This window comes from Macaca nemestrina, chromosome 15 (assembly GCF_043159975.1).
Source record: "Macaca nemestrina isolate mMacNem1 chromosome 15, mMacNem.hap1, whole genome shotgun sequence".
Classification (NCBI taxonomy): Eukaryota; Metazoa; Chordata; class Mammalia; order Primates; family Cercopithecidae; genus Macaca; species Macaca nemestrina.
The window spans coordinates 92,052,254-92,063,781 of NC_092139.1; the positions used below are offsets into that span (position 1 = coordinate 92,052,254).

General features: G+C 53.6%; 1 pseudogene; it reads right to left on the reverse strand.

The window, feature by feature from the left end:
* Window positions 1-271: 271 nt before the first annotated feature.
* On the reverse strand, window positions 272-10,937 carry LOC105464204 (glutathione hydrolase 1 proenzyme-like; annotated as a pseudogene).
* Between the last annotated feature and the right edge of the window lie 591 nt (window positions 10,938-11,528).

Consider the following 11,528-nt stretch of genomic DNA (forward strand, 5'->3'; position numbering starts at 1 on the left):
AAGAGCAGGTTGGGGCCTGCTGGGTCTCATTGGAGCAGGTGGCTTGGCCCTCACGGCACAGGGGCTCCAAATGGCCCAGACAGCAGAGAGAGGACACCAACCATTGTACGCCCTGTGGCGACCCAGGCCTCCAGCCCAGGAAGACCTGGGGCTTCACACAGTGACTCAGTTTCCCGAGCCCCCGGCCCACCCGGTCAATGTTTCTCTCCACTGTCGTGATGTTGGGTAGAGCTGGTCGTGCAGCCGGGGCTCCTCCACAGCTCACTTCACGTCACAGCACGGGCCCACTGAGCAGTGCACTGGGCATGTACAGCACCACGTCTCCCAGGCTGATGTTCAGCAGGTGCTCAATCAGCTCAGCCAGTAGTTGTTCACGTCCTCGGCTGTCACAATGCCCCCTGCAACGGGACAGCAGCTCGAATGGGCGCTGGGATGGGGCTGCACCAGTGGTGTTGGGGGCAGGCATGGCTGTACCATGGTGGTAGGGAAAAGCCTGTACCTACCGGGGAGGACAGAGTACACTACTGGAGGGTGGGACTGTGCCCTGGGAGGAGGCCACAGGCAACCTCACTCCCTCCTGAGCTCCTGTCTCCCTGACACTGCCCACCACCCCACAGCTTCCTGGCTTCCTTCTCTCCTCTGTGGCCAGAGAGTGCTCTCCTTTTTCTGTTTTAGAGATAGGATCTTGCTCTGTCACCCAGGCTGGAGTGCAGTGGCTTAATCACAGCCTTGAACTCCTGGGCTCAAGTGATCCTCCAGCAGATCCTCCCCAGTAACTGAGGCTAAAGGTGGCACCACCACGCCCAGCAAATTTTAATTTTTTTGTAGGGTCTTGCTATATTTCTTTTCAGTATACTTTGAATTTTTTATGTTTTCTGGTTCCCCAGCCCCACCCCCACTATATTTATGTAGAGTCTCAATATGTTTTTTGTAGTCTCACTATGTTGCCCAGGCTTGTCTTGGACTCCTGGCCTCAACTTCTACCTCAGCCTCCCAAAGTGCTGGGATTAAAGGCGTAAGACACCAAGCTTGGCCTCAGAGGGCTTATTCTTTTCCTTTTTTTTTTTTTTTTGAGATGGACTCTTCCTCTGTCGCCCAGTCTGGAGTGTAGTCAGTGGTACGATCTCAGCTCACTCAAGCCTCCTGGGTTCAAGTGATTCTTCTGCCTCAGCCTCCTGAGTAGCTGGGATTACAGGCACAAGCCACCATGCTCAGCTAATTTTATGTTTTTAGTAGAGATGGGGTTTCACCATGTTGCCCATGCCAGTCTTGAACTCCTGACCTCAGGTGATCCACCCGTCTTGGCCTCCCAAAGAGCTGGAATTACAACAGATGTGAGTCATGGTGCTCGGCTCAGAGGGCATTTTCTTTTCTTTTCTTTCTTTTTCTTTTCTGAGTCAGAGTCTCACTCTCTCGCCCAGGCTGGAGTGCAATGGCGTGATTTTGACTCACTATAACCTCCGCCTCTCGGGTTCAAGCGATTATCCTGCCTCAGCCTCCTGAGTAGCTGGGATTATGGGCACGTGCCACCACACCTGGCTAAATTTTTTTTTGTATTTTTAGTAGAGGCATGGTTTCACCATGTTGGTCAGGCTGGTCTTAAACTTCTGACCTCGTGATCTGCCCACCTCGGCCTCCCAAAGTAATCAGAAGGCCTTTTCTAAGTGGAGAATTCCTGCCGGTGTCCCAGCCGTTTGGCCTCTTCTCCTCACGATGAATGGATAGAGGGAGGGGGGGAGGTTCTTAATTCTCCAGGAGTCAGCTCCAGACAGACAGGGTATTGGCTAATTTCCAGCCTCAGTGGTAAAGGTCGACATGCTAATCACCCTCCTCCATGAAACAGTGACAAAAATTACCTGAAGAAAGCCACAGCCAAGCTCCAGGCCCCTGCCCCACAAAGCCCCTTCCCCACGCCTCTCTCAAGGTGACCCTCATCCCTTGTAACCCTCCTGGTGAATCAAAGCCCCGTCTCCCTGGGCCTTAGCCCAGCTGCTCCTCTGCTAGGAATCCCTTCCTCTCTCTGCCTAACAAAGTTATCTGCAGCCCAGCCACCACCTCCTCCAAGTCCTCCTGGATCTTCAGGCCGTATTCTAGTGCTTCCCTAGCCCTGGCTCTTGCCTACACCTGCATTTACCCTACCAGGGACTTGCTCTCCTGGACTGCAAGGCCTCTTTTGGTTTTGACATAAGCAGGAGCTGTGAACCCACATGGCCAGCCACTGACACTCCTCCACGAGGAACTTCCTGCAGGCTCAGGCAGGACAGGAAGACCCCAGGGCTCTGGGCCACAGCTCAGGGTTTCTACTGCAGGGTTCCTCACCCCTGAGGTTATCCACTCACCAGCTGCCTGGATGTCCTTCACAATCTGGGCCGTGAGGCTGCCGTTGTAGAAGGCCTGGGCACCCTCGATGGCCAGCGTCTCGTAGGTGTCAGCCAGCCGCGGCAGGGTCAGTCTCTCCCCCTCCCGAAGCACCTTTCCATCCCGGCAGAACACCTCACTGGGGCAGAGGGGGCTCACGTGAGGAAGCAGGTGGGATGGACTCAGCTAGACCACCCCCCACACCTGCCCACACAGGAGAACGGAGCAAAGCAGGGGCAGCACCTGTCACAGGTGGGTGGCCCCGTCACTCAGCGCTCGTCCTCCCATTGTCCCTTTCGGGAGCCTCCTAGTGTCCCTTGCCACTCAGGACACACGGCCAGCCACAGTGGCCACTGGGACCCCACCTCAGAATGTGTCCCCACACGTGGTGGGAAGGGTCTGCATCTCCTCAGCCCATTATCAGTGCGGGGTCCTGAAGGCAGAGGGCCGCTCCACTGCTGCTAGGGGACTGCAGGGTCCTTGAGCTGTGTCTGCACTGCCTGTGTCAGGGGGCCGCACCCACAGACATACCACAAGACAGGCTGCTGCTCGATGACGGTCCGCTTGTTTTCCAGGGCTGCTGCCAAGCCCTTGCCCACGGGGAAGCCCTGGCGGGCCAGCTGGATGCTGGGCTGGAAGAGGCGAGCCCAGGGCAGCCGTCCATGCCACTGGTGAACCAGTTCATAGCCTCAGATCTCCCCGGGCACCGCCACTGACAGCCCCCCTGGGGAGAGAGAGCTACAGTTAGTGGCCCTGAGTGGGGGACACGGGAATCTGTCACAGGCAGCATCCCAGGCACATTCCCTGACTCGTTTTACAGATGGGGCAGAGGCTTAGAAGGAAAGTTTTGTTTTTTTTCTGTTTTGAGATGGGGTCTTGCCATCTTGCCCAGCCTGATCTTGAACTCCTGGACTCAAGTAATCCTCCCACCTCAGCCTCTGGAGGAGCTGAGATTATAGGCATGAACCACCACACCCGGCAGAATGGGATTTTTATTTTTATTTATTTTTTTAAATTTTAATTGTTTTTTTAGGAGGGGACTTTTAAGGTCATATCTGGGCTCGGCAGGCAGGAGAGTACATGGACCAGGGATGTCTGAGGAGGGCACAGGAGGGGAAGCAGTAGCATGCAACTGGGTTTCGCTGTCCCAGGATGAGGTTTCTGTCTGTGCAGGTGCCTGCGTGTCTAAAATCCTGTGCCAGGCCAGACCCCTCCCATCTCGCTGACCACAAGGCCTTATCCTGTAACACTCGTGGGCTCCACCAGAATGTGCCAAAGCAAGAGCAGGTCCTTCCCTGACCCAGGTCAAGCACAGACCACCCTCAAGACCCAGTCAGCCCTAAGAAAGGGCTCTCTTCCTCTTTTCAACTGCCCCAGAGGCAAGACCTGAGCCTTAACCTCCGTCCTGTCCCCTCTCCCAGCCTCAGTTTCTCTGTCCAACTGTAACAGTGTTTTCTTTTGAGACAAGGTCTCACTCTGTTGCCCCAGCTGGAGTGGAGTGGTGCAATCACGGCTCACTGCAGCCTTGGCTTTCCAGGCTCAAGTGATCCTCCCACCTCAGCCTCAGAAGTACCTGAGACTACAGACATACCCCACCACACGCAGCTAATTTATTTTTCTTTTGAGATGGAGTTTCACTCCTGTTGCCCAGGCTGGAGTGCAGTGGTGCGATCTCGGCTCACACCAACCTCCACCTCCCAGGTTCAAGCGATTCTCCTGCCACAGTCTCCCAAGTAGCTGGGATTACAGGCACGCACCACCATGCCCCGCTAATTTTTGTATTTTTAGGAGAAACAGGGTTTCACCATGTTGGAAAGGCTGGTCTCAAACTCCTGACCTCGTGATCTGCCTTGCCTCCACCTCCCAAAGTGCTGGGATTACGGGCGTGAGCCACTGTGCCCAGCCTAGATTTTTAATTTTTTTGTAGGGACAGAGATTTCACTATATTGCTAAGGCTGCTCTCAAACTCCTGGCCTCAAGCAATCCTCCTACCTCAGTCTCCCAAAGTGCTAGGACTACAGGTGCACGAGCCTATAAGGGCTTTTGCCTTCCAGTTCTGACTTTCAAGGAGGTCATTGGAAACAGACCCTGTTTCCCCTAAAGACAGCAGGGAAACCTGCTTCCCCTCTGAGCCCCACTGTCCATATGTACACTAGACACTGACCCTTTGCCCAGAAAGATACAACTATGGCCTCTGCCTCCAAGTATTCTCCTGCTCTCGCCAGAGATGACGGGGGCCATTTGGCCACTCCCAGGCTTGGTGACTGCAGCTCTAGAACTGCCTCTCCCACCCTGAAGCCTGGCACAAGTTTTCAAGAGCCAGTGGTTTCAATTCCTAGAGGCTGCACATACATCCCAGAAGGTCTGACACCCAGCACACAACTCCTTCTACCTTACAGTTAGACAGAAGAAGTTCTAATCTTCGATAGCAGACCAGGACGACACTTAGCAATGGTATGTTGTATATTTCAAAGTAACTGGAAGAGAGGACTGTGAAGCTAACACCCAGAAATAAATACTCAAGGTTATGGAGACCCCAAATACCCTGCCTTCATCATTATACACTCTATGCATGTAACAAGCACTCACATGTACCCATAAATATAGAAAATATCATGTATCAATATCAGAAAAAAAACTCACCTCAGGCCAATCAGGCTCTCATGCCACCACACTTGCCAAGCTCTCCGGCAACCCCCACACTGCCAGACCTAGTGCCCTCTCTCAGCTTTACTGGGCTCATCACTTTCCTCAAGAGCCACCCCTGCATCCTAGCACCTGGCTCCACCCGAGTGTCCCCCGCCTGCCATCCTAGCTCCTGCTCTGCCCTCTGTCTTTGCTCTCTCTCCTGGTGGTCTGCCTGACATCTGAGCTTCAGCCTCCATTTAAGCACTGACAACTCCCAAATTGACCTGCTGGCCTGGACTGCTCCTCAAATCGCCAGACCTGAGTATCTACCTGCCTGCTCGAAGAAAGCATCTCAAACTTAAACGTGCCCAAAACCGAGCTCCTGAGTGTCCACGCAGACCTGCTTCCTGAGAGCCCTGCCTGTCTCCGTTAGGGTCACCCCATCCTTCCAGGTACAGACAAAGGATCTGGGGTCCTCGGGGACTCCCTATACCAGCATCACACCCAACCCATCCTCAAATCCACAGGCTCCACTTCCAAGTGTGTCTGTCCAGTGTCAGCCACTTCCCACCACCCTCTCCATGAATTACTGCAGTGACCTCCGGACAGGTCCCCACAGGCTCCCTGTCCCTTACACAGCAACCCAAGGGGTCCACAGGTCAGATGCATCCCACTCCACTCACACACTCCACAGGCCCCCACTTCCTTGAGACAAGAGGCAGAGGCTTCACCATGACCTAAGAGATCCCACACAACCTGGGCCGTTCCCCTCGGGTCAATTGCTGCAGCCTCCCCAGCTCCCCACAGGGCTCTGTCCCTGCCCATCACACCTGGATCACTTGGTCTTCCCCCAGACACCACAAAGCTCCCCTGACCCCACCCCTTCCTCTGAGTCTTTGCTCAGATATCCCCTTCCCTGACTAGGTCACCCTCCATAGAGTACTAGATATTGAGGCCCTCCAGGTCTGCTTTTCCAAAGCCTGTAGCACACGTGCACCTGCCTAGTTTCTCCTCCGACCTGGAACGTCACAGATTTCATTTGCCATCTTTGTATTTCACCCCAGCTTCAGGAACACCTGATTCTTTAAGAGATGCTCAATACATTCTAGTTAAAGAAATGATTCCAAGCGTCCACAAGGTACCAAGTCTATGATTCCCGCATTCTCTTACCCTGAGCAATTTCTTTTTTTTTTTTTTTTTTTTTTTTTTGAGACGGAGTCTCACTCTGTCCCCCTTGCTGGAATGCAGTGGCCGGATCTCAGCTCACTGCAAGCTCCGCCTCCCGGGTTCAGGCCATTCTCCTGCCTCAGCCTCCCAAGTAGCTGGGACTACAGGCGCCCGCCACCTCGCCTGGCTAGTTTTTTTTTGTATTTTTTAGTAGAGACGGGGTTTCACTGTGTTAGCCAGGATGGTCTCGATCTCCTGACCTCGTGATCCACCCGTCTCGGCCTCCCAAAGTGCTGGGATTACAGGCTTGAGCCACCGCGCCCGGCCTCTTTTTTTTTTTTTTGAGACGGAGTCTCGCTCTGTCACCCAGGCTGGAGTGCAGTGGCTGGATCTCGGCTCACTACAAGCTCCGCCTCCCGGGTTTACGCCATTCTCCTGTCTCAGCCTCCCGAGTAGCTGGGACTACAGGCACCCGCCACCTCACCCAGCTAGTTTTTTGTATTTTTTTAGTAGACACGGGGTTTCACTGTGTTAGCCAGGATGGTCTCGATCTCCTGACCTCGTGATCCACCCGTCTCAGCCTCCCAAAGTGCTGGGATTACAGGCTTGAGCCACCGCGCCCGGCCACCCTGAGCAATTTCATGTCTACAGATGCTGAGTTTCTCAATAAATATTAAAAAAATTAAAGAGTCAGTATGTTGCGGAGGACTCCAAAAGGCACCACCCAGGATCCCCACCTGAGGTCTAACACTTGCTATGGTGAGTGTTCCCTGCCCCTCCAACCTCCAACTTTTTTTTTTTTTTTTTTTGAGATGGAGTTCTACTCTTGTTGTCCAGGCTGGAGTGCAGTGGCACGATCTCAGCTCACTGCAACCTCTGCCTCCTGGGTTCAAGTGATTTTCCTGCCTCAGCCTCCCATATAGCTGGGATTACAGGTGCACACCATCACGCCTGGCGAATTTTTGTATTTTTAGTAGAAACAGGGTTTCACTATGTTTGCCAGGCTGATCATGAACTCCTGATGTCAGGTGATCCACCCACCTCAGCCTCCCAAAGTGGTGGGATGACAGGTGTGAGCCACTGCACCCGACCTTTGTTGTTGTTGTTGTTGTTGAGATAGGGTCTCACTTTGTTGTCCAAGGTAGAGTACAGTGGTACAATCATGGCCACATCACCATGCCTGGCTAATTTTTTATTTTTTTCATTTTTTGTAGAGACGGAGTCTTGCTATGTTGCCCAGGCTAGTCTCAAATTCCTGGGCTCATGCGATCCTCCTGACTTGGCCTCCTAACATGCTAGTATTACAGGTGTGAGCTATTGAGCCCCACTCATCCTCCAACTTTTACCCCACAATCTATTCTGCCTCCTTTGAGCAGTATCCCTGGATAGACAGCGGCTTCCCCTCAGGTACCTGGGGAATTTGGGGGCCTCCTCTCCACTGAAGACCAGACTGGAAAAGGGAGACTCCACCTCACACTCTAGAGCGCCATCCCCACAAATGAACAAATGAGATGGGATGCCTGTTGAAAAGGCAGGAAACAGATAGCCTGGATTCAATTTTAGCTTTACCAACCCCCCAGCTGTGTGACCTCAGCTGATTTGCATGACCTCTCTGAGCCTCAGCATCCCCACCCTGTAAAATGGGAATCCACACAGCATCCCCTATCGCAAAGGAGCAGGGAGGGGTGTGAGGGGCTCGTGGGTGAAAAGCACAGAGCACAGCCTGGGCCCCAGTGAGCCCTGGTCCGTGAGGGCTGCTAGCATAATAATTATTCTCTCCGTGTGCTGCACAGGGTGGCCCCAGAGGCCTCAGCAGAAATAACAGAAGCTCCCAGCCCTTTACCCTGGTGATGATGGTCCTGACCACTCACTGTGGGAGGATGCTATGGGGCCAGGAAGGGATGGGGGTGCTAGAACTGCCCCTGGACCCTGATGGGGCCAGGCTCCTATGGGCAAGACCCTTCCCGGTGGCTCAGCCGACTCTGCACCCATGCCCCAAGCCTGCAGGATGGCTTACCCTTCTGGGACTGCCCCGAGCTGTTGAACATGCCGGCAAAGGCCAGCCTGGGGGCCACCTCACAGGCGTTGATGACCTCAGCTTTTCCTAGGAGAAGCAAGTAGGCAGACTGACCCACCCAAACCCTTCATGCCCTGTGAGCCCAGGGGCCACTCAACTGTGCCTCGGCCCAACCCACACCCCCTGCCCCTCTCCCTCGCCTCTCCGGAGGCACTCACACGTGGTGCTGTTGTAGATGGTGAGGAACGGGCCACCCCCGATGCCCATGCTGTGGGTGTTCATGAGCCCCACATACAACAGGGCTGCAATGGCTGCATCCACCGCAGAGCCACCATCCCGCAGTGCGTCCCTGCCATGTGGCACATAAAAGGGTGAGAACCCACAGGCTTCCATCCTGGCCCACCTGCTCAAAGGAGGATGGAAGAGAAGTCCATTCGAGTTTTGGAGTTTTTGTTTTTCTCTTTTTCTTTTTTTCTGAGACAGAGTCTCACTCTGTCACCCAGGCGGGAGTGCAGTGGTGTGATCTCAGATCACTGCAGGCTCAACCTCCTGGGCTCAACTGACTCTCCCACCTCAGCCTCCCAAGTAGCTGGGACTACGGGCCCATGCCACCACCCCCGGCTAATTTTTGTTTGTTTGTTTGTTTGTTTTGCTGTTTGTAGAGATGGGATTTCACCATGTTGCCCAGGCTGGTTGAGAACTCCTGGGCTCAAGTGATCTGCCCACCCTGGCCTCCCAAAGTGCTGGTACTACAGGTGTGAGCCACTGCATCTGGCCTTTGTTTTATGAGACAGGGTCTCACTTTGTCACCCAGGATGAAGCACAGTGGCACGGTCACGGCTCAATGCAGCCTTGACCTCCTGGGCTCAAGCAATCCTCCCACTTTAGCCTCCTGAGTAGCTGGGACTACAGGTTTGAACCACCACGACTGGCAATTTTCTATCTTTCTTGTAGAGACAGGGTCTCCCTATGTTGCCCGGGCTGGTCTCAAACTCATGGGCTCAAGTAATACTCCCGCCTCAACCTCCTGAAGTGCTGGGATTATAGTTTTCTCTTTTCCTTTTCTTTCTTTCTTGTTTTTCCTAGACGGAGTTTCACTCAGTTGCCCAGGCTGGAGTGCAAGTGGCGTGATCTCAGCTCACTGCAACCTCTGCCTGCTGGGTTCCAGTGATTCTCCTGCCTCAAACTCCCAAGTAGCTGGGATTACAGGTGCATTCCACCACGCACGGCTAATTTTTTGTATTTTCAGTAGAGATGGGGTTTTACCATGTTGGCCAGGCTGGTCTCAAACTCCTGATCTCGGGTGATCCACCTGCCTCAGCCTCTCAAAGTGCTGGGATTACAGGTGTGAGCCACTGTGTCCTGCCAGTTCCCTCTTTATCAAGCAAACAAACGTATGTAATTTTTATAATTGGGACACAAAGGGAAATTGCTATATTTTATTCATAATTTTTTTCTTTTTTTTTTTTCTGGCTGGGGATGGTGGCTTGCAAGTAATCTCAGCATTTTGGGAGGCCAAGATGGAGGATTACTTGAGGCCAGGAGTTCAAGACCAGCCTGGGCAATACAGTGAGACCTCATCTCTACAAAACAGTCTTTTTGTTATTCAGGTGTGGGCTATGATCACTCCTCTACACTCCAGCCTGGGCAATAGGATAAGACTCCACCTTTAAAAAGAGAAATAAGCCAGGCACGGTGGCTCACACCTGTAATCCCAACACTTTGGGAGGCCGAGGTGGGTATATCACCTGAGGTCAGGAGTTTGAGATCAGCCTGGCCAACATGGTGAAACCCCATCTCTACTAAAAACACAAAAATTAGGCTGAGTGCAGTGGCTCATGACTGTAATTCCAGCACTTTGGGAGGCAGAGGTGGACGGATCATGAGGTCAGGAGTTCGAGACCAGCCTGGCCAAAATAGTAAAATGCCATCCCTACTAAAAATACAAAAATTAGCTGGGTATGGTGACACATGCCTGTAGTCCCAGCTACTCAGGAGGCTCAGGCAGGAGAATGGCTTGAACCTGGAAGGTGGAGGTTGCAGTGATCTGAGATCGCACCACTGCATTCCAGCCTGGGTGACACAGTGAGACTCTGTCTTGGGAAAAAAAAATTAGCTGGGCATGGTGGTTTATGCCTGTAATCCTAGCTACTCGGGAGGCTGAGGTATAAGAATTGCTTGAACCTGGGAGATGGAGGTTGCAGTGAGCTGAGATCACGCCACTGCACTCCACCCTGGGAGAAAGAGTGAGACTCCATCTCACAATAAATACATAAATAACTAAAAATAAAAAGACAAATACGTAAAAATAACAACCAAACAACAAAACAGTGGAGTTTATCCAAAGACACAGAGACTTTTAGAACTGGGAAAAAGGGCCCTATTGGGCTCTAGGAGACCCACACCCTGCTCTCGGGGTCAGAGGCTACCCAGAGGCTACTGAGAGAGTCCAAGCAAAGAACAGGTAGCTCTATGCACATGGGACACCCCGTGCCCAGGCAACCTGCTTACATGTGGGGAAACTGAGTCTCAGAGGGGCAAAGGTATTGCCCAGGTCTGCTTGCCCTGTTTCCAGGGCCCATGCCCCCATGCCCTGCCCTGCTCACCTCCCAATCTCCGAACAGTGCTTGGCATCTGCAGCCACGGCAGCCCTGGCGTACACATGGTTGTCAGGTTCCTTGGAGGCCGAGGGCAGCCAGACACAGAGGCCAACAATGACCAGCACCAGGACAACGGCCAGCAGACCCAGCACCACTAACTTCTTCATGGCTCTGCTGCATCCACGGGGCAAGGAGCAGGGTCAGGACCAGCCTCAGACACTCCCTGGCCTCTCTCCAACAGGGAACAGTCTAAAGTCAGGCCTCAGAAACACAGGCCCAGTGTCTCCTTCCCGCCTCCCAGAATGTGTGCATGCTGTCCAGCCCCAGGGGTGGGCACCTCCGACGAGGAGCAGAGGAAGGGAAGGAACAGAAGCTGCCAGAGAACCCATAAGCTTACCTAGTCCCAGAGGGGACAAGAGGCCAGCCAGGGGGTGCCCAGCAATCCTGGGGGACAGTGGAAGGTGTCTACATAGGGTGCAGGACAGGCAGGCCTCTCACAGAGGTCCAGCCTGGCCAGGAGGATGGGGAGGCTGACATCACAGGAGCAAGGAAGCGCACGGTGACTCTGCACAGTAACTCAGCCTGTCACCAGGTGACTAAAGTTCACACAGTCCTGGGAGGGCCCCGAGTGGGAGGTGTTGTGAGCCGGGGAATGGGGTTTCCACCTCCCAGGCTCAGTTTCCTCCAAAGGGCGCTGTCTGCCCACGATCCCTCCAGTGAGCCCCAGGCTGGGTCCCCTTCTGCCTCTCCCTGTTCCT